Here is a 27475-nt window from a genome sequence, read left to right as displayed (position 1 = left end):
CTTTTAATTTTAATTTTTTAGTTTATTTTTTGAGAGAGAGAGGGAGAGTGAGAACAGAGGAGAGGTAGAGAGAAAGGGAGAGAGAGAATCCCAAGCAGTCTCCACACTGTTAGTGCAGAGCTCCATGTGGGTTGAATCCATGAATGATGAGATCATGACCCGAGCTGAAATCAAGAGTTGTATGCTAAACCAACTAAGCCACCCAGACGCCCCATCCACAGGATATTTAACAGTGTGCCGCTTAATTTCTCCCTTATTTGGGCTTTTCTAGATAATTAACTTTTTAAATATTTATTTATTTTTGAGAATGAGAACAAGAGCGCAAGTTGGGGAGGCGTAGAGAGCAGGGAGGAGACAGAGGGTCTGAATTGGGCTCTACACTGACAGCAGAAAGCCAGATGCAGGATTCTAACTCAGAAACTCTGAGATTATGACCTGAGGTAAAGTTGGACACTCAACCAACTGAGCCACCCTGGCGCCCCTAGATAATTAATTTTTAATGATTTCTAATTTAATGTGATTTTTGTCAGAGAACACCCTCAATAAGAGTCAATCTTTTCTAACTAATGAAGGATTTTTTTATGGCCCAGCATATAATCTATAGTGATATGCATGTTCTGTGTGCTTGAAAGGGGTGTGTATCCTTTCGTTCTGTTTATTGGTCTATACACGTCAGTTGATCACATGGCCGATCATGTTGTTAAACACATTCTACATTCTTACTGGTTTGTTGTCCAGTTCTCCTGCTAATTAAAGAAAGAGGGATGGTAAAATCCCACACTATGATCTTGGATTTGTCTACATCTCGATTCGTCTGTCCATTTCGCTTCATGTATTTCAAAGCTGTTTTTATGTACATATATATATATACATGGTTATGTCTCCCTGATGGGTTTTCCCTTTTATCATTATGAAATGCACTGTGTCCCTTGTCTTCAAGTGTGTTGGTATTTAGATAGCTACACCAGCTTTCATATACTTACTCTTTGAATGGTATATTTTTTCCACTCTTTTACATCCTACATACCTGTGTCTTTATATTGATAGTGTATTTCTTGTACACAAGTCAGATACTACTTTTTTTAAATAAAAAGCAATCTGATAATCTCTACCTTCTAATTGTAGTGCCTAGTTCATTTACATACAATTCTTTATATGACTGCGCTTAAGTCTGTCATTTTACATTTTGATATCTATTTGTCTCACTTATTTCTCCCCCATAGCCTTTATTTAGCATTAATTTGGCAACCATATTATTGCATTTTAATTTCTCCTTTTTAGGTGTACATCTCCTCTTTAAATCGCAGCTCAGGGACTATATCATGCACTTTAACTTGTCACATTCCACATAGATTTAATATTCTACTGCTTTTCATAAAATGTAAGAATGCTGCAACATTACAATTCCATTTACTCCTTCTTCTGTGTTACTGTTTTCATATGTTTTGTATCTGCATAGGTTATAAATTTTGTTTTGTTTTGTTTTACTTGATTGTATGTACTTTACAAAGCTCAGGAGAACAATTAGTTTCTACTAAATTTACCTGCATATTTAAAGTCTCTAGTGCTTGGGGCGCCTGGGTGGCTCAGTCGGTTGAGCGTCTGACTTCGGCTCAGGTCCTGATCTCACAGCTCGTGAGTTCAAGCTCAGCGTCAGGCTCTGTGCTGACAGCTCAGAGCCTGGAGCCTGCTTCGGATTCTGTGTCTCCCTCTCTCTCTGCCGCTAACCCACTTGCATTCTGTCTCTGTCTCTCTCAAAAATAAATAAACATTAAAAATAAATAAATAAAGTCTCTGGTGCTCTTCATTCCCAACTGCAGATGAGATTTTTCATGTTGGGTAATTTCTTATGCCTAAAGAGTCTCTTCAGTATTTCTTGTAGTGTCAGCACTGCTGCTGAAGAATTTTCTCAGCTTTTAATTATCTGAGAAAATTGTTACTTGTTTTTACTTAACTTTATATATTGTAGAAGGATATTTTATTGAAGGAATTCAGAATTGACTTTTTTTTTCTTCCAGTACTTTAAAGATATTGTTCCCTGAGTTCTGGTCTCTGCTAGTTCTGCTGGAAGGTCAGCATATGATTGTCGCTCTCTATTGATGAATCATTTTTCCTTGTCTGATTTCAAGATTATCTATCATGATTTTCAGCCGTTTGACTATCATGTGCCTAAGGACGATGCTCTCCATATTTATCTTCTTCAAAGTTGCTGAACTTTTTGAATCTATAGGTTTCTGTTTTCCCAAGTTGGGAATGTTCCAGCCATTATTTTTTAAAAATATTTTTTGTCCCACTTTCTCTTCCTTCTCTCTTTCTGAGACTACAATTATATACATGGTCTCCTTTTGTGACAGGATTCCACAGGTCCCTAAGGTGCTCAGCACCTACCTCTTCATTTTCTGTTCTCTCAGTTTCTCAGAGAAATATAGTCATCATCCAATTTTAATTTTGGACTCGCTCTTTTGTTGTGCAATCAAGATGTTTAATATGCTATTAAGTCCATGCCATGAATTTTGTTTTAGAAATGTTATAAATCATTTATATTATCTTAGTATTTATTTTATACTTCAGTCTTTTTATTTTTTAGCTTAGAATCTCTTTTGAGATTTCCTACTCATCTTAAACATATCTTACAACAATTGTGTGTTCATTTTAAATACATTTTGTAGTTCAGGGTCCAGTCAGGAGGTAGAAAACACACCAATAATTTGAATAGGAAAAACATAATAGAAAGAATTATTAACTAGTGTCAGGGGATTAACCACTAAGAGGTAAAGAGAATTCTAAAGACTATATAAATAGCAGATATTGGGAGCCGAGGCATGACTAGACGTGGAATAAATCACTTCCCCCCCACCCCGCCCCTGCCAAGACTGAGATTCATACATCATTAGAGAGGCTATGGTGTTAACACATAGAACAGCAGGTAAGTTCACGATGTATTCCAGGCTAGGGATGGCAAGCAGGAAATCACCTCCTGGTGTGCCCGCCCCCAAGTGGGAAGACATGTGGGAAGATACCTGCCGACCTGCTGCTGAGGTTCACGGGGAAAGCCACCTGCCGGGCGTCACACTGTCTTCTGGCAGCCTCATACTGCAAGAGCCAGAATTGCTTTTTAATTAAAAGCACAACAGAACCGGGAAGAGAAACTCCTTCCTCCTGCAGCCTCCCCATTCAGGACCTTCTGTTAACAAAGCTCAGTACTGGGACAGCTGGCAAAAGGGGAATGTTTACAGACTCTTGCTCCAACATCACAAAGCAGGTCACAGAAAAGCAAAGTCGAGGCTGAGAAACGGTAAGTCGATAACGTCTAGACGAGCATAGTTACAAGAGCTGCTGAAAATTCTTGTCTGCTAGTTCCAACATCTATGTCATCTTAGGGTTGGTTCTTCTGACTCATTTTTCTCATGACTGTGAGTCACATCTTCCTGCTCCTTTGCATACCTACTGATATTTAATAAGTACTAGGCCCTGTGCACGACGTATTGCAGAGACTCTGGATTCTGTTACCATCCTTGGGATGGTGTTGATTTTTGTTCTGGCAGGCAGTTATTGGCTGATCACACTGAACTCAGAGAGACTTGGTTTTATACTTTCCGGAGTAGGTCTCATGGTTTACGCTTAGACCTAGAACCCTTTAGGTCTGGGACACAGTCTTTGCTCCCACGGCTTGAACCTTGTGGGGTTTCTGTGAATAGGGTGAATTTACCAAGTCCTCCAACATGGCCAGACTCAAATTCTAAACTCTCTCTTTTATGAAGAGCAGCAACTGAAATTTCTTTCAACCTTTCATCTGTTGCTTTCTGTCAGGTTTTCCCCAGGCAGACGCGTATCAGGAGTTAGCCAAGGATTTGAGGGGACTTTATACACAGATCTGTGACTTCCTTCTTGCCACAATTTCTCAACTCAACTTCCAGCTTCTCTAGCGGCTCCCAACTCTGTCTTCGGATATCTCAACTCAATAACACAAGAGCCTTCAACTTATTTCCAGCTTCTCTGTGCCTTTCAGACTAGAGAGTTATCTCAGATAAAAGCCATATTAGAATGTATCCGGTCCAGTGAGGTTTTCCTCCTTTAAGGGTGATATCATTTGCAGTTTCTATCCTGCTCTTTGTCACTCTCAAATTCCTGAGATAAGCTTCTCTGCTGCTACTGGAAACAGAATCAGACAAGATGATTTCTGAGGGACATTCTTATTCCAGCTGCTCTGGATCCAATTTCAAGGAGTAAGTAGATTGTAACGTACATAGAAATGAGTCTCTGCATTTATTGAAGAGCTATAAATTGTCATTTTAGTACAATATGTATTGTACTTCAGTGCATACTGACTGTTCTGGATGGAATATTATCCAGGAGTATAATAAAATGGAAAAATAGGATAAATGTGCCCATATAATGATTGGTCTGATTCCCACTTTCAGAGTCAGTCTGGAGTATTATGTCTTCATGATAATTAACTGTTTAGTCAACTGAGCAAAGTAAGTGTCTGACCATAAAGAAGAGATCAGCACAATGTAACCATCCGTGTTGTTCTCAGACCTGCATAATCCTCCCCTTTGGAAAGACAGAAGTGCTTCTGCACTGGTTCTCTGTTGCTGCCCCACGATCCACTGAACGTGGATGATCTCCTAGACACCAGGTCACAGTGCACAGCTGGCAGGAGTGGAGTAAGTGGGGAAAGGATTTATGGCTCAGTGACCAGCAGACATCTCCAGTGGCCTGTTTCTGTCTCCTCTCATTAGCTTGTCTGAAGTCCTATTTCCCTGTGACTGTAAGCAGCTGCGCGTGGCTCCCTCCTTGCTCAGACAGACCTCTAATAAACCCAGTCTCAGGTAGTACTTGGTCCAGGTGCCAGAGACAGACTTAGTAAGAAGAAAGGCTCTTCTCTGTGAGGATCAAGGTCATCAACCTCCATCTGCAGAAAGGATGCTTAGAGGTAGCCTATCCGGATTCCTTTTTCTCTATTTTATTAAGTACTTCTATTGTTCTTCTTTTCTCACCATAAGATAAAATCTTACACATTGTAAAAAATAATGCAGAAAAAAACATAAAGAGCATATTTTTGAAGATAGCCCTTCATCTTACCACCCAGAGGTAGTTATAAATGTTCTGCTGTGCAAACTCATACACACATCAAATGCATGTACAGCTTCCACTTTGACCAAATGTACATCATCATTAGTTTTAGTGGCAGCATATTATATGGATGCACTAAACATTATGTTATCAATCCTCTAGTGACAGGTATTTTTTAAGATCTTAGTACATACATTTTTTAATTTTTATTTTACTCATTCTTATTTTTTTGTTGTTGAGGTGTAATTAACAAATATATTTTTACTTCACAACATGTAATAAATATAAATAAAAAACGTAATGTATTTAAAGTATACAACATGGTAATTTGGTATACATCCCACAATGTAGCTAATTAACACACCCATCCCCTCGCACATGTATCCCTCAAGCATTTTTTAGAAATTTACTCTCAGCAAAATTTCAGGTGTACAATAAAGTATTATCAACTATGGTCATCGTGCTACACATTAGCTCCTCAGAATTACTGATCCTTTAACTGAGAGGGTGTACCCTTCGACCAACCTCTCCCTATTTCCACCCCTCCCCCAACCCCAGCAACCGTCAGTCATTCTACTTCTGTGTTTCTACGTCTTTGACTTTTCGATTTTTTTAGGTTCCACATGTAAGTGATACCATAGAGTATCTGTCTTCCTCTTTCTGGCTTCTTTCACTCAGCACAATGCCCTCCAGTTCCATGCATATTGTCACAATTGGCAGGTGTCAATGGACACAATACTTAGGTTGTTTCCACATCTTGTCTGTGGGGAATAAACCTCAGCATATAGTTTAATTCTTCAGAGACGCTTCTTAATCATGTAAACTTCAGTTACTCATTAATACCATAGCTTATTTTAGTTCCCTACAATGCATTTATCATTACTTCATGTTTTTATGTTTGCCATTGATTTACTTGCTCATTGTGATTTTTTATAGATTACAAATGACAAGAGATTAAGGACATTCTTTTGTTCATCCCTCTATCTCAAATACTAAGAATAATGTCTTGCACAAAGAGAGGTTTCATAAATCTTAGTAGTGTCAATGAAAAGTGACAGTGTGGTGTCCCAACTGCTTTGAGAAGAGGGTAAGAATACTGGCCAATATGCCTGTAACTTCAGACTCAGAACCTGTGGGTCAACATAAGTCAGACATTAGGGCAGAGAGATGACTTGGAGGGTGGAATAGGCTAAGGCAATCATCTAACAGAGAAGTGTAATTTCAGGGAAGCAAATCATCTGTAGAATCTCCAACAACAGTGTTGGGAATGTAAGGAGGAAGGATTTCAGGCAACAGCCACAGATAAAAACAGGGGAGCAGGAACCCCAGGCAGTTCAGCAGAATTCTCATTTCTCTTCCCTTCACCCCCCAGCAGCCATGTCCCTGCGGGCTCAAAGCCCTATATATTCCCCCAAATATTTCACCACTGATTGAGAGTCTCACCCAAATTATTTTTGGCATTGACAAAGTAAGGTCCCAAGACTGTTGCCTGAGACCTAACTGGTCTTAGACTTGTGCTGGAATAGTCTCTGTGGAGAAAAGAACATAACGTGAGTATGTGAGGGAGGGTGATATCAGTAAGATCCAAGATTGTTATCCTAAAATGCAGTACCCATTAAAACCAGCTCAGAACTTCACTGAGTACGTATTATGTGCCTGTGCTAGTATTCCCAGTTGTTTGACCTCCCCATGGTCCAGGTAATTGCTGTAAGAGTGCCAGGCTGAGGCTGTGGAGCACATGATGGGACCTAGATCCAGGTCGTGAGACATGGAGGACATTGGGGTCACTCCCAGCTGTAGATGGTAACAGGAGCATAGGGACAGAGAACGGGATCTGCCCAGACAAGGACCTGGCATCAAAGATGCAAAAGGGAGGGGTGCCTGGGTGGCTCAGTCAGTTAAGAGTCCGACTTCCACTCAGGTCAGGATCTCATGGTTCATGGGTTCAGGCCCCGCATTGGGCAGGGCCTCTGTGCTGACAGCTCAAAGCCTGGAGCCTGCTTTGGATTCTGTGTGTCTCTCTCTGCCCCTCTCCTGCTTGTGCTCCGTCTCTCTCTCTCTCTCTCAAAAATAAATAAACATTAAAAAGAAAAACAGAAAGATGCAAAAGGGAGTGATCTGTGTCCTGAAATGGAGCCAGCACACAGAACAGGCAATAAATCACTGAGTAGAAGGGAGATGGGCACTGAGCCAGGACTCCGACCCAAGAGTTTTGGGAACCGAGGGTGGAGATGAAGGGTGGAATCAGTCAAAACAAGCCCCGAGTACTGTTGATTGATTCACTGCACATGTTACCAAGGCAGGAACTCTGGCAAGGATGGGGAAGTCCACATATGGGACCTTCCATGGCAAAGATGCCTCTGCCAGCACGGGCAGGAATCAACATGGTTTCTCTGTTTGGGGTGGCTGGAGGCCGACCTCGGAGCATGGTTTCCTTAGGAGGTCAGTATCGGACAGGGCACTTCAGCATTTAGTGTCAGCAAACCTTAAGGAACTCCCGGGGCCGGCTGGGCAGAAGCAGCAAGTTACCACCCTTCCTTCCTTCGTAAAAGATCCCCTGCATTATTTGGCAACAACAGCTCCAGTTAGGAACTGCCTTTCCCAGCCTCTCCCTCAGCTGTAACTCGCTCACATGGCCCTCAGCAACATGTCAGATATGTCTAAAAACCGATGCCTTGCTCTGCGGGACTTGCAGGACAGCTATGGAGGCTGCTCCGGCCGCTCCAACTTTTTCTCTGTCTGCTTTTCCTTCTTTATGCTACTGATGGCTGTAACCATTAACAGACATGTTGGGCCAGGAAGTGCCCTTAAGACTGGAAGCTGGGCCTGGAAGATGTACTAAAACTTGCAGAGGCCCCAGAAGCACAGGTGGAGCTGCCAGACCCATCACGACACAGCTTTCTCTGAATTTACTTTCTTTGTTGACTCGAGAAAGAGATAAGGCCCTTCTAGCTTTAGTCACTGGTTTTTCCATTATATGCTGCTCTCCCTAACCTGCATTGATAGGGCCGGTTATGGGTAGGGTGGGGCATGATCCCCACCTCCTGCCGCTCATGGCCTTGTACAGCTATCTCCCTTGCCTGTGGGCAAAGCCTGGCATTTGCTTCTGTCTAGTCGAGAACGGCAAAGGTGACGGGATGCACTTCTGTGTTTATATTATGTTCATAAGACTGTGTCTTGTTAGCAGAGTCACTCTAGAGATGGTCTCCCTAGCTTCCTGTGAAGAAGTGGCCATGCTGGCATGGTACCCACCTGGCATGGGGCTCGGGGTGGTGTCCAGGATCTGAGAGCAGTTGGCATCCAACAGCGGCAACAAGCCAGGGTCCTACAACCGAAAGGACTGTGGCCACCCTGAGTAAGCCTGGAAGTGAATTCTTCCCCAGTTGGCCTCCAGACGTTGACGCCACTTAGCCAACACTGTGATCACAGCTTTTGGAGACCCTAAGCCGGGAATGTGGGTAAGCTGTTCCCAGACTTTGGGCCTCCAGACACTGTGAGATAATGAACGTGTGCTCTTTTCAGACCCTGGGTGGGTGGGTGCCGCAGGAACTTGCTAGCACAAGGACTCTAGACTTCATCTGTGGGTCTCAAAAGCTTCTTGTGGTTGCTGTTTGCCTTAGCCTATGAGTTTATGACTTCATTATTTTGCAGAATGTGTGGATGTGGAGTTCACAGTTACTTGGCTTCACCTAAAATATAACAAATATTAAATAAACATTAAAAAGTGAAAGTGTGATCTTTATCCCCAAGAAGTCTGTGAAATGCTCTTGCATGCTCTCTAACGCCATCACCAAGTACGGGCAGGAAAGTCGCCAGGGCCCGTTCAGTCTCGAGAACAACAGCAGGTGAGACCCTCCTTTTCTTGGCACAATATGCCACACAAATGCGATGCTGGACAAAAAGCGGGCATTCTGAATCAATGCACTTTTTATACTTAAAAAGGAAAAAGCAAAAAAAACACAGATTCACTTCTCCCCGAAGACAGGATAAAGACAAGTAAACACTGAGATTTTCAGACAAAAAGGTGCTGTGGAAGTGCAGAACGTTATTAATTAACATAGTTGTAAAATTTTAGGTTCCAAGGAGAGAAAAATCTTGGAAGCAATTATAAAAGTCATTATATAACATTTAGATTAAATAAACAGTTCTCTTAAGGAAAACAAAACACTGAATTTTCCTTTGATTTTCCAAATATGAGTAATCCAATTCGCTAGCTCTCACCTGACAATCAGTGGTATTGAAAAACTTGCAGATGACCCAGTAAACACAGAGCTCCTAACAATGTCACCCCAATCAAATGTATTGTGTTAAATCAAACATAATTGCTCCCCGTGTCATAACAGAACATAAATGTCACAGAGGCAGAGGCAAAGGATATGCATTCACTTCCTCTTGACTTAAAAAGTGAATAAATTCTAAATAATAAAGCAACTTGTGAGCCAGTGCTTTCCCACAAGTTATTCTGGGGAGAACAGGCATGTATGAGAGTGATAGGTGTTTGTATTTAATTCTTTTTTTACTTTTCAAGAACTGGAAGTTCTGGAGCGCCTGGGTGGCTCAGTCGGTTAAGCGTCCGACTTCTGCCCAGGTCATGATCTCACGGTCCGTGAGTTCGAGCCCCGCGTCGGGCTCTGACAGCTCAGAGCCTGGAGCCTGCTTCAGATTCTGTGTCTCCCTCTCTCTCTGACCCTCCCCCGTTCATGCTCTGTCTCTGTCTCAAAAATAAATAAACATTAAAAAAAAATTAAAAAAAAACTGGAAGTTCTAAGTATGTTAATTATCCACACTCTATGTCCCAATTAGAGACGAAATACATGAAGGGCTAGTCATCAGTCCAATATTTATAACTAAAATAAATCTTTTGACATGCAGCTTAATTTTCTAGGTTCAAAATATTTTTCCAACTAGGAATTTTACTACTACAAGTTTGTCTCAGATATGACCTACATCAGTCTTTGCTTCTTCCTCCAACCTCTACCCCACCAAAAGCAACAAATAACTAGAAAATTTTCTATGCTGATCCTTAAATATTCCATATGATTCTTTGGAAATAAAATATTTTAATGGAAAAACGTGTCAGCCAACAACTGTACATCTTAATTCTGTTCCATAAGCCTTATGGTTGGTGACCTGCATCTGGTAACGGGTTAACCATCATTCTCAGCTGTCGGTGATGGTATAAGCTGTTAACGTTTTGTAACTTTGGGAGAAATTATGTACTGGGAGTGGAGGGGAAATAACGTGGTGTCTGAAGCTGGTGGTGTTTGACTCATACCAACATAAGTGGGTCATGAGATTATTATTACAAAAATTAAATTTCCACATGCTTTTAAGTTTCTGACAAATGATAACATATAAGCCTCATGTATTTTGTGCCAGATTACTGCTCTTTCCTGAGCTTGGGAATCTGGTCCCTTTTTAGCATGATGTTTTAGGTTAAATAATTGTCTATATTAATGATAATACTTAATTGTTAAGTCTTAATTTATAAGGAGTTTTTAAAAAGATCATGCTGACTCTTCAGGAGAAGGAGAATGGCTCAAAGATCCTAAAGTGGAAAATAACAAAAACAAAAATGAAAACGAAAACACCTCAAAAAAAAACAATTCAGGAACATAGGTCGAGGACAGTGTCCTTATGAGAAAGGGAAGTTCACAGAGTGACAGCTGGGGACCAAAAGGGGGAATCAGGCTGCATGCTCAACCCACAGATTACATCGAAAGGTGTACACTCTCCATGAAAACTTTCTCTGAAAACACAGATAACATTGAATAGCATGTGGTAATTTATAGAGGAGTTTCTCATCCATTATCTTAAGCTTGAGAGTCATTCTGAACCTGTGTAGTTGGCATCAATCATTCCCGTCAAAGGCATTCATGGTCATACACTCGTAAGTGGCTCCTCCAAGTGTTTTTTTTTAATGGGTGCATTTTATTGTATATAAACGGTATCTCAATAGAGTTGCTTTTATTTTTTTTAATGTTTATTTTTGAGAGAGAGAGACAGAGCGTGGGGGGGGGGGGTCCAGAGAGAGAAGGAGACACAGAATCTGAAGTAGACTGTAGGCTCTGTGCTGACAGGTCAGAACCCACGAACCGTGAGATCAAGACCTGAGCTAAAGTCGGACGCTTAACCGACCGAGCCACCCAGGAGCCCCTTGAGTTGATTTTAAAATACAAGATCATGGAGTATTTTTTAAATGTCTTCTTGCTTACCATTTTGAGAGTGGCCTCTAACATTGCATTTCTTTCTTTCTTTCTTTCTTTCCTTTCTTTCTTTCTTTCTACTTCTGGTAGATCTTTTCTACACATTTATTCTGTGGAGATCCTGAAGGAAGAGACCATGTTATCCATCACTGCATCTCACACAAAGCATAGAACACCATAGAAAATCTATACTATTGTTCTTAGCAATGAGCCTAAGGCTCCACAGATTTCTGGGTGTGTGTGCATGCATAAATAAAGTGAAGGCACAGTAGAATTTCAATAAAATTCCAGAAAGAAATCCTGCATTACTACCAACCTCTTGACTATATCCATGCTCATAATCATCCTACTTAATATAAGAGATGCAGGAAGGGCCTGGAGAGCTCAGAGCTTCACAGTTTGGGAAAGACTATCTCATAGGCCAAGTATGTAAGTAATAAACAATTAGCATAGCCTAATCTGAGTGTTCTTGAGCAGTGTTTCTCAAAGCTTATTGAAGATTTGTTAAAATGCAGATCCTATGTTAGTAGGTACAGTCTGCACTTTCTAACAATCCCCAGGTGGTGCTGACATTTCCGGTTCCAGGTAGCTCACACTTTCACTGGCAAAGCTCCAGACTGGATACCGTGATCCTTCCATTATTACATGCAGTCTCCTCTCTCCTTTCCACAGCTGCTGTCATTTGTATCAATATTTTGTCACTTAAATATGTCATCTGTTGTGTTATTTTTTTCTATTTTCTCACGTATAAATATATCACTTTTCAGTACAGCATCTGATAAAGTTCTTTTGAATAAATGAACTATATTATAGGAATCTGAAGGGTATAGTCTGTGTCATGTAAGCCTTTGATTTCTTCAATGCTGACAACATAGATTATATAGAATCTGAAAATCAAAATTAAAAATGTTTAAATAAAAAACTGGAATAAAGTTTGAGCTGATGGTTTTGGCTCTCCAGAGATATTCAGGAAAATAGGAAACAGTCCTGGACTGAGAAGAGACGGGAGTCTGAGGCAGAGTCAAAGAACAGAGCGCACCCCTAAGTCAAAGTCAAGACTCACAAGGCTCGTGAAGCTGAAACTCCACCTCTCATTACCCACCTGCTGTGGTTTGTCACCTTGATCAATCCTGACAATGGCAGAAGAGCAGTGAAGGCAGAGACCTTCCCATCAAGGTCTTCACCAAGACACACGACACAAGAGACTCTGTGCCCAAGTGAGGTGCCCAAGCACGACACACAGTCTCCTGACCCCTGGACAGCGTTACCCAGCATTCCTGACACTGCCTCAAGTCTCAGTACTCGACCTGCCTGAAACAAAGATTTTATCCAGACACAAGGACACAATTCACCTTGCTGCCTGATCAACAGATTAAATAGTGACAGACACAAGGAAGACTGTGATTCTCTTATAACCTACAAGTCACGATTGTTTAGGATATCCTTCATGTAGTCTTGGTGGCTTGGGCTAAATTTAAGGGGGCTGTTGTGAAAGCACGATGGACTACTCACAATGAGGACAAAACAAGGGATGAAGAATGAAGCTGTGATGTCATGGTCATCGGCCCAGGAAGGGACTTCCCATCTTAGCAAAATCAGGGGAGCAGTTCATGTCACGCCACAGGTACAGAGAACTGGGGTGGACGCCCGGAGCTCTTGCCTCTTGGGCCACTGAGCAAACACTAATCAGAAGTTTGATTTTTTAAAAGTATTGTAGTAGCTAATAATTTTTAAATTTATGACCTAGTTTTTCTACTCAGTGTGGAAATCATACTGGTTTAAAATGAACATACCCAAATGACTCACAAGATAAATTAGTCTCAGAAAGATGCACTGCCTAAAATGGACAAATGCTGAAAATGTTTACGTTTTATGCCTGTGTGATCCATTAGGTGTGCTGCACAGAGCAGCATTTTCCTTTCTCGTAGGACATAAAAGCAAAACATCTTGAAAACAAAGCAATGATAAATAGTTATTTGGCAAGACGATATTGAAAAAATAAATAACCAAGTCAGTGATTCAGATGTTTTTTGGACAAACCTAACTGCTCCCTTCCGTGATTCCAAGTTACTACTTGAAATATTTATATATTTATCAACTTGGATTTAGAGTTGAATCTAAGTTGGTAAATATAGTTTTAAGCCTCTATTTGCATACCGATATATGAAAGATGTAAATGTTTAAACAAAGAAGTATTACTTCCCTAAAATGGACTTCCCCCATAGATGTAAGGTGTCAGCAATATTATTAAATATAATTAATCAGAGTCTCTCATTTTAAGAGGAAATAGGACCATTCAAGTCATTAGTTTCTTTTTCACTTGAAATACAATAACCATTCTACATGTTGTAACTTATTTTGAAGAGAAGAGAATATACTATTTTTTGGGAAAAGACCATTTTGCTTTAGTTTCTTGGTTTGACAGCAATGGTGACCATCACCAAACATATTTCAACAAATTACACTGATGGGAATTCAAGAAAATGGAAAATAAGGCAAATTTATACATAAGTAGATTTAAATTATCAATATTTTTATTAAAGAATAATAGGAAAAATCAACTAAGAATACATAGCCCATTCTCTATTTTTTAATTATTTGGAATAGTAATATTAAAGAGGTTTTACTATATACAGTATTTTATGAATAAAGATCAGATAGTTGAATGGGAATGCAAGCTGGTGCAGCCACTCTGGAAAACAGCATGGAGTTTCCTCAAAAAATTAAAAATAGAACTACCCTATGACCCAGCAATTGCACTACTAGATATTTATCCAAGGGATACATGTGTGCTGTTTCAAAGGGACACATGCACCCCAATGTTTATAGCAGCACTATCAACAGTCGCCAAAGTATGGAAAGAGCCCAAATGTCCTTTGATGGATGAGTGGATAAAGAAGATGTGGTACACACACACACACACACACACACACACACACACACACAATGGAGTATTACTCGGCAATCAAAAAGAACGAAATCTTGTCATTTGCAACTACACAGATGGAACTGGAGGGTATTATGCTAAATGAAATTAGTCAGAGAAAGACAAATATCATATGACTTCACTCATATGAGGACTTTAAGAGACAAAACAGATGAACAGAAAGGAAGGGAAATAAAAATAATATAAAAACAGGGAGGGGGAGAAAGCATAAGAGACTCATAAATATGGAGAACAAACAGGGGTTTACTGGAGGAAGTGTGGGAGGGGGGATGGGCTAAATGGGTAAGGGGCATTAAGGAATCTACTCCTAAAATCATTGTTGCACTATATGTTAACTAATTTGGATGTAAATTTAAAAAAATAAAATTAAGTATTATGTTGAAAAAAAAGATCAGATGGTTGAAGACAACTCTTATGAATATCTTTGTTTGAAATAACTCCTTATATAAGAAAAAGAGCAAAATATGAGATTTTATTTGATTTTTTCTTAAAAGAAGTTATTCTTTTGATAAATTTTCTATCCATTTTAATTAAAGCAGGTAGTTCTAAATTACTTTATATGATACTTGGCTAGATATTATCAGGCATTCATTAAAAATGAATTTGACATATCATTGATATCAAGATAAATATCTAGAAGGGAAAGGAGATTAACACAAGAAACTACAAGCAAAATGCTTAAATCCATAATGTAGATTCAATAACTAACATGGAAAACAAGAGAGAGATACTAGTGTGGCTGGTTTGATCACAAATAGCTTTCGTACAGATTAGTACCCAAATCACTAAGTTATTCTACCTCTGATCTGTTCTTTTTATACATATGAATAATCTATTAAACCTACTTTAAGTTAAATTTCTCTTTCAAAGCTGACGGTATTCTGCATAGATCAAAGAGCCTCCTAACAACTCATGCCTCTGTATGGGAACCACCTAGTTAATCACCTGCTTAGTATGCGGAGCCGCTCTGGAGGTCCTAGACCACAGACGCCTCTCCAGCTGTTATTTGTCTCATTTGTTAATTTAAGCCTCAGTAGGACAAAGGAAATTCTGTACTTAATCATCCATTTTAATTTCCTGTATTCCCTTACTTTTGACTTGCTGATGGGAAGAACAATAAAGGACAACCTCTCTGGGTACCACACTGGCCTCCTCAGGCTCCTTATTCAGCTCCTCCCTGCACCTTCTGCTATTCTTACTTTCACACATTCCTTCTTTCCTCCCTCTCTTCCTTCCCTCCTTAATTCCTTTTTTTCTCCCAAATCAAATACACGGCTGAGCACTTTCAGAAATGTGAGTTTGGGAACTGGAAAGGCAACAAAAAAGTCTTGGGAAAAGGTCCAGGTTTGAAAATCACAAACAGTTACCATTGAGATTCTACTATTTACTACCTGTTCTACTCTGGCCTGGTCTTCTCTTTCATCTGTAAAATGAAAATAATAATAAAAGTTTTTTATACACTTGATGTAAATATTAAATGATAAGACATATCTGAAAACACTCTTGAAACTTCAAAATCTTATACTGTTACGGAACCAGGCTGCAACGCTGGCAGAAAAACCAAGCGGCACTCAGAGATCTTGGTGGATCAGAGATTTACTTAACACCAGTGGGCTCAGAGGAGACCATTTCTCCAAAGATCTGAGCCCAGAATGCAAGTGGGAAGGGTAATTTATAGCATCATCTTCTGCATTCGTGGAGGCTTTTGTGCCCGTGCAGCAAACAGAGCAGGAAGAACCCGGAAGAGGAGTCTGTAAGCTAGGAACTAGAGCTTGTTTTAGTCCCGTCAGCCATCTTACAGTGCAAAACTTTAATTTGTAATGTTGGGAAAATATGTAAAGAACTATTGTAAGTTGCATATGCCCTCAAAGTAGGTATTAATTGGCCCTCGATGCCTAGAATGTTTTTTAGGGTGCCCCATTTGCCTAAAAATGCCTGGAGTTGTCACTCTTGAAGTTTACTTTTAAGTGAAAGCTGGAAGGGAAAACACCTTTTAAGATTCATAAGTAAACTTAAAAATTTTCAACAGTGTTGTCAATGAAAAGGCAACCTATCTGCTTACTAACATATTAGGAGTGGTTTTTTATCAAATCAGAATAAAGAGCAGACTCTGAAAACATAAAATGGAATTAGGTATTGATGTAAGAGCGAGAAGGGTGGCAGGTGGGAGAGATTAAACTTAGAAGAGAAGTTCAAAGACCACGAGAAGACTCAAGATTTAAACAAACCTGGGAAGGAAAGGGAGGGGTGTCCCAAAGACTCGGGCTTTGATTACAAACCACCTCCCACAATATAGTGTAACTGCCTGTTCACATGTGTGTCTCCCTAAATGAAATGTAAGCACCCTGCCAGCAAGAATTACATTTCCTGACCTCGTGCTTCTGTACATAACTGGCAAGGAACAACTGCGTAAGTTGGAAAAAAGTCTGTTTCTGTCTTCTGAGACCTGCCCTTCCATCCACTGGCCCACTATCTCATCTTTCTTCCCTTGTCACCTTCCGAGCTCCCAAGCACGTTTGGAGTGAACAGCAGGAGGAGACAGTGCATGGAGTGCTGTCACCTAAGGGGAAGGGATGCAGGTCCTGTATAAATGGAAATTCACACAACTGAGCACCTAAATTCCACTGAAATTACTGATGTGGAGTACACTGAGGACTTGTTGCCCCTCGTGCAAAACTGAACTTGGGGCACAAAATAATCTGCTCCAACAAGATTTCAATCTATGAACGATTGTAGATGAGGATTAAAAATCGTCCGAGAGACCGTTCTTTTCCAGTGAGTAGTTTCAGGAGTGTCGGTCCCAGAGAGCTCAGGCTCAGACTGCTTCCCCAGGCCAGGGAGGTGGGTGTGTCACAGTTCGTTTCCTGGGTCAGAGGGGAGGGAGTTGGTATGTTTGCTGTCTAGTACCGTTGTGTGCGTGGTTATTTGTTAAGTGTAATTAGCAGCGCTCCACAGTGAAACTCATTTCCAGCCACTGTGATATATGGGGAAAATGCCTGCAGCTTGGACAGACGCCATCCATGTGTCTTTCCTGAGGACAGCGATGAATGACTCTGGCTTTGAGCCAGGGTCACTGTCACTGGCATGCCTGGGAAAATGCTAGAACAAGTCATGATAAAGTCAACTTGTAAATGCATCTAGAAGAACATGGCTCTGTGAAGAACACAGGTTGTAAAATTAATCTTGTATGCTGAAGTCCAGAGTGACAGGAGTTGGGTAGTTTAAGAAGATCTGTTGTAGTTAAGTCTGTAAGGCTTTGACCCTTCTTGCATGAAACCACCAACCCACTGGAAAACTAATGGAGATGAGCCAGGGAAACAGGAGTGTCCTCCTCTGCAGGGATCCAGTGAAATCATGCTGCAGACTCCACTTGCACTGTATGTGGGACATCTGGTCACAGAGGGAGATGGTCCCAGTCAACCCTGCTCTCTGGTGCTACACAGGTACCTCCACACTGTCATAAGCAACATCTTAAGTTTAAAAACCCTCCTGTGACCACACTTCCTCCTCTGGCTCCATTTTTCTGATCATATGTATGAAAATTTCATTGAAAGCATTGTCCATAATCATTGTCTCCAATTCTTCTGTTGCAGAACAAGCAACATAATTAGCTGAGGCTGGTGTAAAATAAAAGTGTAGACCTTTTATTCAAATTTATTAAGAATTTCAAGACAGTGATAGCAGGGCATTAAGCCATGGGTTAAACTCTTCTGAAGGTGGGGCATTCATTGTCTGGGGCACCTGGATATCTCAGTCAGTTGAGAGGATTCTCTCTCTCTCTCTCTCTCTCTCTCTCTCATTCTTCCTCAAGGGAGAAAAAAAGGTGGGACATTGTGTGACTGTACGGATCGTCCATCCATGAAGCTGGCCTGCTCCATTGTCCTCTGAGCCTTCTCTAATCAGGCTTTCATCTGCCACCAATTCCACTAACAGAGTCTTGTCAATGTCAGCAGTGGTTTCCACTCATTTAAACCTAATAGTCACTTCTCATCTTTACCTTCCTGGATCAATGAATTTAGCAGAGCGATTACTCCCTTCTTCTTGAAGCACTGTCTCTACCTCGTTCTTTATTTTGGACTTCTGACTTCCTTAACTACAAGACATGTTGCTTCAAGCCACTATATCTGTGGTAATTTGTTGCAGCAGTAAAAGTAGCACACGGTCCTCATCAACACAGTCTCCATATGTTGGTCTGCCCCAGGCTCACACCTAGGACATCCTGCTCCTCAATCTATATCCATATCCAAGTAGCCTTAAAATACCAGCTATCAGAATGAAAATCAAAACTACAATGAGTTATCACCTCATGTGTGTGAGAATCGCTAGAATCAAAGACAAGAAACAACAGGCGTTGGCAAGGAAACAAAGGGGAGCCCTCTTGCACTGCTGGTAGGAATGCAAACTGGTGCAGCCACTCTGGAAAACAGTATGGAGGTTCCTCATAAATTTAAAAATAGAACTAACATGATCCAGCAATACCACTTCTGGCAACATACCCACAGGAAATGAAAGCACTTTCTCAGAGAAATATCTCACTGCAGCGTTATTTGCAACAGCCAACACATAGAAACAACGTTAAGTGTCCACTGATGGATGAGTGGGTAAAGAAGATGTGTGTATGTGTGGTGTACACACACACACGATGGAATATTATTCATTTATTAACAAGGAGGAAATCCTGTCATTTGTGATAACATGGATGGACCCCGAAGGTGTCACATTGAGTGAAGTTAGTCAGACAGATACTGTATGATCTCACTTACATGTAGAATCCAGAAAAAAAAGCAGAACTCTGCATCAAAGGCCAGATTTAGTGGTTCCAAAGGTGGGGAGTGGGTTGAGGGATATGGGTGAAAGTTGTCAAAAGGCACACACTTCTGGTTATAATATAAATCAGTTCTGGGTGTGAGGGACAGCATGGAGACCATAGCTAACGTTACTATCCTATATATTTTAAAGTTGCTAATAGAGTAGATCTTAAAAGTTCCCATCACAAGAAAAGAAATTGTAACTGTGAAGTGATAGCTGTTAACTTCTCGTGGTAATTATGTTTCAATATCTGCATATATCAAATCATTATGTTGTATACCTTAAACTAATATAATGTTACACATCAATTATATCTCAATAAAGCTGGAAAAGAAATAATAAAATAAAATACCAGCTAAGCATTGATGACTCCCAAATTCATCTCTCTGGATCAGACTTCTTCCCTAAACTCCAGATTATTATAGCCAATGGATCACTCGACATTTTTACGTAAGTGTCTAAAAGACATCTCAAGGGGCGCCTGGGTGGCGCAGTCGGTGAAGCGTCCGACTTCAGCCAGGTCACGATCTCGCGGTCCGTGAGTTCGAGCCCCGCGTCAGGCTCTGGGCTGATGGCTCAGAGCCTGGAGCCTGTTTCCGATTCTGTGTCTCCCTCTCTCTCTGCCCCTCCCCCGTTCATGCTCTGTCTCTCTCTGTCCCAAAAATAAATAAATGTTGAAAAAAAATTTTTTTAAATAAATAAATAAATAAATAAAAGACATCTCAAATTGAACATGTCCCCAGAAACAGTAAATGATAGCTCCAGCTCACTTCCTCCAGTTTTGTGGGCTAAAAACCTCAGTTGTATCCTTGGCTCCTCTCTTTTTCTCTCCCTCCACCTGTTTGGAAATCCTGGGTCTCCAAAATAAATCCAAAATATAGCACTCCTTACCACCTCCCCTGCTTCCACTTCTGGATGGAGCCACCATCCTGGTCAGTTGGAATATTACAACAGCCTCCTAACTGGTCTCCCAGCCTCTAACTGTCCCCCACAATCTAGGGTCAACCCCGCAACCAAAGCGGTTCTCTTACAATATTTGCAATGCAGCCTCACTTCTTTGAAAAGCTTTTTTAATGGTCTTTCATTGCACTCAACAGGCATAATCCCTACAATGACCCAGGGGCTCTATGTGATTTGGGGCTTTGCTGCCTCTTTCACCTGCTCCCCTGCCCCCCACCACTCCGACTCAACCACTGTTGCTTTTGCAGCCCTTATTGCTCTTCCTGGAACATTCTCAAGCAAGCTCTTGCCTCAGTGCAATGAAATGGAAATTCCTTCTACCTGGAATGGAAATGCACACATTCTGTCTTACTTTCTTCTTTCTTTCAGGTCCTCTGATCAGCCGCCATTTTATTCCTGTCACTATCCCTGAACACTTTCCCCATTCAACTCCTTGTCTTTTGTATCCCGTTTTGTCTCCATAGCTCTTTGGCCACGTAACACCCTGTACGCACACTTACTTGTTTCTGTAATGTTTGGTACCTGCTACAAGAACATGGGCTCTATCACAGCAAGAGCACTGACTTGGTCTCTAATATGTTCCCAGTGCTGGAACAGCTACTAGCTGATGGAAAACACTTGAAAACACTTGTTGAATTAAATGAATGAATAATGGCACAAAGCTAGTAGTACTGGAGTCACCATTTGCCAATTTATTTATTTTTCCAATCTGGCAATTTCTAACTAACTTATCAGTGGAGTTCCATGAATAAACCATAGCCCATCCCACATTTTGAAATGAAAACGAGAAGACTATTACTAAATTCTGAAATGTCCATTAATTTCAAGATAGCCTGTGACCACTGTGACCCAGGGGCTGGCTTGATGAGAAAACTAGCTAGCCTTCTCTCTCTCCCCTAAATGCACATGTCATGGCAGAGCTATCTTATAAATCAGGAATTTTCAACTGGAGGTGATTTTGCCCCCTGAGGGGACATTTGGCAACATCTGGAGACATTTTTATTTGTCACAACTGGGTGAAGGTCCTACTAGCATTTAGTGGGTAAAGGCCTAGGATGCCACCAAATAGCCTATAATTCACAATCCTACAAGACAACCCCACAGGTAAGAATCCCATCTAAAATGCTGTAGTGCCAAGGTTGAGGATGTATATTCTGCTATTGTTTGGTAGAGTGTTTCTAAAATGTCAGTGCAGTCACACTGATCATAGTGTTGTTCTAGGCTTCTCTGTGTCTACTGATTGTCCTTGGACTTGTACCGTCAATTGAGACATGGGTGGGGGCTCTTCAACTATCATTGGAGATCGATTCCTCCTTTTAATTCTATCACTTGGCTTTATGTATTTTGAATCTCTGTTATCAATATACAAACACTGCTATGTCCCCTGGATGAAGCTACCCTCTTATCATTATTGGATCACCCTATTTATTGTTGGAAAGATTCCCAAATCTACTTTATAATAAACATAGCTGCTCCAGCTTTCCTTTGATTAGTGTTAGGAAGTCCTGTTCTGTCCTTTTACTTTCAATCTGCTGGTGTCTTTATATTTAAAATGAGTTTCTTATAGACAGTACATAGTTGATCCTGTTTCTTTGTCCAGTCAAACAACCTCTACCAGTTAATTGTGCTGTTTAGATCATTTAAATTTAATGTGATTTTTGATATGGTTTGGTTTAAGTCTACCATCTTGCTAGCTGTTTTATTTCACCAATCTACTCTGTGTTCACTTTTTCTTTTTCTGCCTTCTTTTGTTTTCCTTGAGTCTTCTTTATAATTCCATGTGATAGGCACAGTTCTGCCCAAGACTGTTACCCCTGATGTCCACACCCTGTATATTCCTCTACCCTTGAGTGTGGACAGGACTTGCAAATATGATGGAATTTCACTCCCATTATTAGGGTATACCATGGTAAAGATGAAGAGATTTTGCTACAATTAAGGTTCCTGGTGATTTGATTTTGAATTAATCAAAAATGAAATTATCCTTGGTTGCCCTGACCTAATCAGGTGAGTCTTTTAAAAAAGTATCCAGTTCTTCCTTGAAGAGGGAGATTAGAAGTAAGAAAGATTCTCTTGCTGACCCCCATGACATAATGGTGTAAGTTCCTATGACGTGAGCGGTACTGAAAACAGCACAGTGGGAATGTAAGGGCAGCCCTGGGAGTTGAGAATGGTCCCTAACTGAACAGTGGCAGAGGAGGAGGGGTGCTTGCAATGAATTCTGCAACCTGAACGGGCTTGGTAACAGATCTTCCCTCTTCAGATCTCCAGATGAGAATGAAGCTAAACCAACCTCTCCGTTTTGGTCACATCAGATCCCAAGCAAAGGGCTGAGATAAGCTGTGCCTGGTTTCCTGACCCACAGAAACTGTGAGATACTCAATATGGTTGTTTAAGCTGCTAAATGTGTGGTTAAGTTTTACGCAGCAATAGAAAATTAATACATTACATTTAACTTCCTTTATTGGCTTATTAGATACACCTTTTTTTTTTTTTTTTTTGCCATCATTGCTTTAGGGGTAATAGTGTACACCTTTAACTGATTCCACTTTTAAGTGGTTTTATACCACATTATCCATAATATAGGGACTTAGAGCAGGCTACCTACATTTCATCAATCCTGATCCTTGTGCCATTGTCTACATTTGACTTCTATGTGATAGAAACCTACAATACACTGTTACTATTTTGCCTCAAGCAGTCAATTATCTTTGAGTTATTTTTTAAATAAGAGAAGTTCTCCCTCCCTTATCTGCACCTATTTTTACCATTCCCTGTGCTCTTCAATTACCATCTGGCATCATTTTTAAGTTGTCTGAAGGACTAATGTTCACATTTCTTGTAGTGCAGGTGTTAAATTCTTGTATGTTTTGTATATGTGAAAAAGTCTTTATTTACCTTCATTTTTAATGATTCTTTTGCTGAGTACAGAATTCTAAGTCAGCAGAGGTTCTTTTTTCCCCTCTCAGACCTTTACAGATTAGTTCACTGTGTTCTTGCAGGCAGGGATTTTGGTAAGTCAGATGTCACTCTCAGCTTTTCCCTTGTGGCTGTTTTTAGTTTCCTTGTATTACCCACTTCAGCAGTTTATTACAGTGTGGCTTGGTGTAGTTTTCTTCACGTTTCCTGTGTTTGTGCTTTGTTGAGTTTTGAGGATTCATAGATCATTTATAGTCTCCAAGAATTTTGAAGAATTTCAGCCATTGTTTTTTTTTTCTGCCATTCCCCAAAGTCTCCTCTCATTACACATATCTTAGGCAGCTTCTTAATGTTCTGTTCATTTATTTTCAGTCCTTTGCTTAATTTGAAGCCATTTCTATTATGTCTTCAGTTGCTAATTTTCTCATCTGAACTGTCTGACCTGTGATTAATACCTTCTCAGATATTGAGTGTATCATGTCTAGAAGTTTGATTTTGATCTTTCTGGAAGGGAGCATCTTCTCTGTCTTTTATTAGTATCTTCATGCTTTCCTCTCCACTTTTTGATATAATATTTTGGTAATAGCTGTTGTAATGTCCTTATCTAACAATTCTATCATTTTCATCATTTCAGAGTCTATTTTTATTAATTTCATTTTCGTTCTGATATAGATTATATTTTCCTGCTTCTTTTCATAACTGGTAGTTTTCACTGAATGGCAGACCTTGTAAATTTACATTATTAGGTGTGAAATTCTTTTTATTTCTTGAAGTACTATTTTAGCTTTTTTCGAGGACTCAGCAAAATTATTTGGAAACAAATAAGCTTCCAGGTTCTATTAAGATTTGTTAGGGACCAGGGCAGGCTCTATCTAGTCTCAGGGCGTTTCAGATCTTACTGCATTTAAATACCCTCTGAGTACTTGACCCAGTGCCATAGGTATTATGAGATTCTTCTACTCTGGCTCTTGAGCACATGAATCACTCCAACCCTGTGTTGGCTCCAGGAATTTTTCACCTGCTCCTTCACAGTGGCTCTTGTCCTGGCCCCACATCGTCTCCTCGTGTGCATGCTCTAATCAGACGTGGGTGAGAATGGAGAGAAACCATCTCTGGATCTCCAGTGCTGCATCTTTCCAGGTCTTTCCTTCCGCGTGGCATTCCAGGAAGAATTCCAGATGCCTTGTTCTCCCTGAATTCTCTGCTCTGTCTTCACAACTCGGGGAGATCATACACTCTGTTTCGATTACTCCTCTCTGCACTGTGACTTTGGAAATTCCCTCCAGACAGTAAACTGAGGCAATCATAGACTTCATTTCTCCATTTCCCTTCTCTCAGGGATCACTGTTCTATGCTGCCTGTGTCTAATGTGTAAAATCCATCATTTCATATAATTTCATTGTTTAAGGCAGGAGAGAACAACCAATCCCAATTACTGTCATGACTAGAAGCAGAAATCTGTATCTAAGTCAATTTTGTAGAACAGAATGGGCAACTGGCTTCACCATATATCAAGTTTTCTTATAAAAATATAGCAATGTAAAGAATATAATGTTAGTGGGGTGTCTGGGTGGCTCAGTCGATAAAGGGTCTGACTCTTGATTTCAGCTCAAGTCATGATCTCACAGTTTGTGAGTTTGACCTCCCATCAAGCTCTGCACTGATGGCACAGAGCCTGAGTGAGATTCTGTCTCCTCTTCTCTCTGCCCCACCCCCACGGGTGCGCACGCGCGCACACACACACACACGCACGCGCGCGCACACACACTCACACACACACATTCTCTCTCTCTCTCTCTCTCTCTCTCTCTCAAAACAAAAAATAACCTTAAAAATAATATATAAGCCTCTCTCTTCCTCAGAAACTTAAAACTAGAAGCACCCTATGATCCAGCAGCCCCAGTTCTAGGACTTCTTTCAGGAGAATTGAAATCGGGGTCATGAAGAGATATCTGCCCTCTCACGACAGCCGAGATATGGAAATAGTGTAAACACCCCTTGTGGATGACACATGAAGAAACTGGTGTACACGTGCATACAGTGGAGTGTTCATTCGGCCTTTAAAAAGAAGCGAATCCTGCAATATGCAGCAATACGGATGAACCCTGGGAACACAATGCTGAGTGAGATGAGTGGTTACAGAAGGACAGGGATGGTATGACTCCACTTCGAGTGGTCAGACAGGAGCAGAGTGTGGAGCGGTGGCTGCTGGGGGCGGGGGGACAGGAAGGTGGACTCGCTATTCAGCGAGTGTAAAGTTTCACTTACACAAGGGGATTAAATCCTGGAGATCCGTGCACAACACTGTCTCTATAATTGTACTCTTACAAATTTGTCCAGAGGGTAGATCTCCTGTTCTGTTCTTACCATAACTGGTTTTAGGAAAGAGCTCCTCTCCTATTAAACCTTAACTCTATCAGAGTTTGATTGTGCCCCTTGTCTCAGACTTCTCTGATGTGCCTTCTGAAAGCCAGAGTCTAGAACAGCTCCCAGATCAGTATTCCTCAGAGCTGAATGGATATTGCCTTTATGCAATCGTCAAGGCTTCTGTTATCTGTGTCACTGTCACGTGACAGAAATCCTGTGCTCCCCCTCTTTTTGCACTTGCTGCTTTAACTTTCAGGCTGAAGCCCAGATCCTCAAAAGGAGGAGCCACGTCTTTGTATCCACAGTGCTAGACACACCGTAGATGCTCACAAATGTGTGTCAAACGACTGGATCCGTGGCTTTAAAAATCAGTTCTTTAGGAGTCAGCTCTGCTGCTCTCCACTGCCAATCTATTCTAGTTTAGGACAGCATCACCTTTATCTCCAGTACTGGGGGTGACTGTTCTCATGGACAACACAAAGGAGTTCTTTATGACACAGGTACATGGAAGACTCTTAACTTAAAGTATCCAGGCTCCAGATCATGAGTTGCTGATTCATTAGCAAAATATAACACACATTTGAACAACTTTTTTCCTTCCAATCACTGTACATTCGTACCAAAGAATGCTGACACAGATAAAATCATAGCTGGTTCAAGTAAGGATACTTATACTCAGAATACGGTACAGTTTTAATACCCAGATTTTCAGGCATCCACCCCTATATTCCCTGATGATAACAGGGAATTGCTGAAGGCATTTAGGTAGGACTTTGTCCTTACTCTTAACTACACACTCTAGTTTCATATCACTTTTGAAGATTAAATGAGAAAATATCTCCAAGGTTCTATAGAGACTATTTGCAGGGGAAATCAGTTCATTAGCATTTTACAGCTGAGGCTGTCTAGGCTTCCAGAAGGGGTGTGACCTGTCCAAGATCACATAGAAAATGGCAGAATATGAACTGGAACCTAGACCCACCAGCATTCCCATGGTTTACTGCATTTTAGTTCTGTCCAGTCTCCCCACCAAGACAATAGCAACATTGGAGCTGGGGCTGGGGTGTAGGGCTGTCCCCAGGGGAGCCTGGTGGGGCACAGTGACAGGATGTCTTTTCACGGCTCTGTGCCATGGCCAAGGCAGCATCTGAGAGCTGGGGTCGAATCAATAGATCATCATTAAGAGGACCTGCGATAGAAAGCCAGAGAGACTATCCAGCCAAGCTTTGGTCTACAAAGGGCTCAGCAAAGAGAAGAAACAGAGCACAGGCTGGAGAGGTGAGAACAGGGTGGAAGCACAGGCTGCAAGTCCACACCTGGAGGTCACTCTCAGCGGGAGGACACAGGTCTGTGCTGGGGGCAGTAGGCAGGTGGGTACCACGGACCAGATAACCTACAGATAAGCTGCTCCCATCTGCTGTAGCTGTCCTGCACAGGACAGTTAGGGGGAATCTTCCTCTTTACCGCTTTGAGAGCTCACATTCCCCAAAGCAGACAGACTGGAAAGCCACACTTTTGTTCTGTGTTTGGTTGCCCCAAAGTGCAAGGTAAAGTGTGCAAGCCTAACAAAGGAGAGAAGCAATTCCCTCAAGGCATATTTTCTAGAAAATTTTAAGTGAACAGTTAGTGAGCTCACTGACACAAGCCTTAGTCTCAGGTAGGTTTCCTGCCCTCGATCTACCCTCATAGCTTATCACAGATTGCATCCTTCCACTGATGAACTTGAAAATCAAATACATTTGCAGTGGGACACTGGAATGGGATTTTATTGCATGGCTACCGCTCAATTGCAATTTGAGTATTATTGGCCTGAAACCAGCTTTAATTCAAAACATTGTTTGAAACTAGGTCAGATGACATGTCACAGTAGTGGGCTTGGTCTCTACTTGTCTGCTTCAGGTTCTGTGACAAGTTGGCACATGTTTTATGTCCAGTGTATCTGTCACCTTCTACATAATTTACAGTTTCCTCAGTCAGAACAACATGGCACTGTCTTTGTTCTAGGTTATGTAACCATTAATAATTTATTTTATAAATAAAAATTTTGCTGACATTCCAACTCAGCAAATACTTCCATCCTCAGTGGGAAGGAAACGAAGTGGATGCTCTATAGTAGGGTTGGAAGAGCTATGATATTGTGTTTCTCAGGGAAAATCTTGCCCACAAAGCAGTGAATTAAATTTATAGACTT

At 41.0% G+C, this 27475-nt stretch overlaps 1 long non-coding RNA gene across 1 annotated transcript in view; it reads right to left on the bottom strand.

The window, feature by feature from the left end:
- Positions 1 to 27475, bottom strand: part of LOC128311974 (uncharacterized) — a 99050-nt gene that overhangs the window by 40127 nt on the left and 31448 nt on the right. Inside the window, exon 2 of the long non-coding RNA XR_008290751.1 lies at positions 8329 to 8765. This is a non-coding gene — a long non-coding RNA (uncharacterized LOC128311974). The remainder of the gene's footprint in view (positions 1 to 8328; positions 8766 to 27475) is intronic.

Source organism: Acinonyx jubatus, chromosome D1 (assembly GCF_027475565.1).
Source record: "Acinonyx jubatus isolate Ajub_Pintada_27869175 chromosome D1, VMU_Ajub_asm_v1.0, whole genome shotgun sequence".
Classification (NCBI taxonomy): Eukaryota; Metazoa; Chordata; class Mammalia; order Carnivora; family Felidae; genus Acinonyx; species Acinonyx jubatus.
Note: the sequence above shows the minus strand (reverse complement) of the source record. Positions and strands in the feature narration are given on the sequence as shown.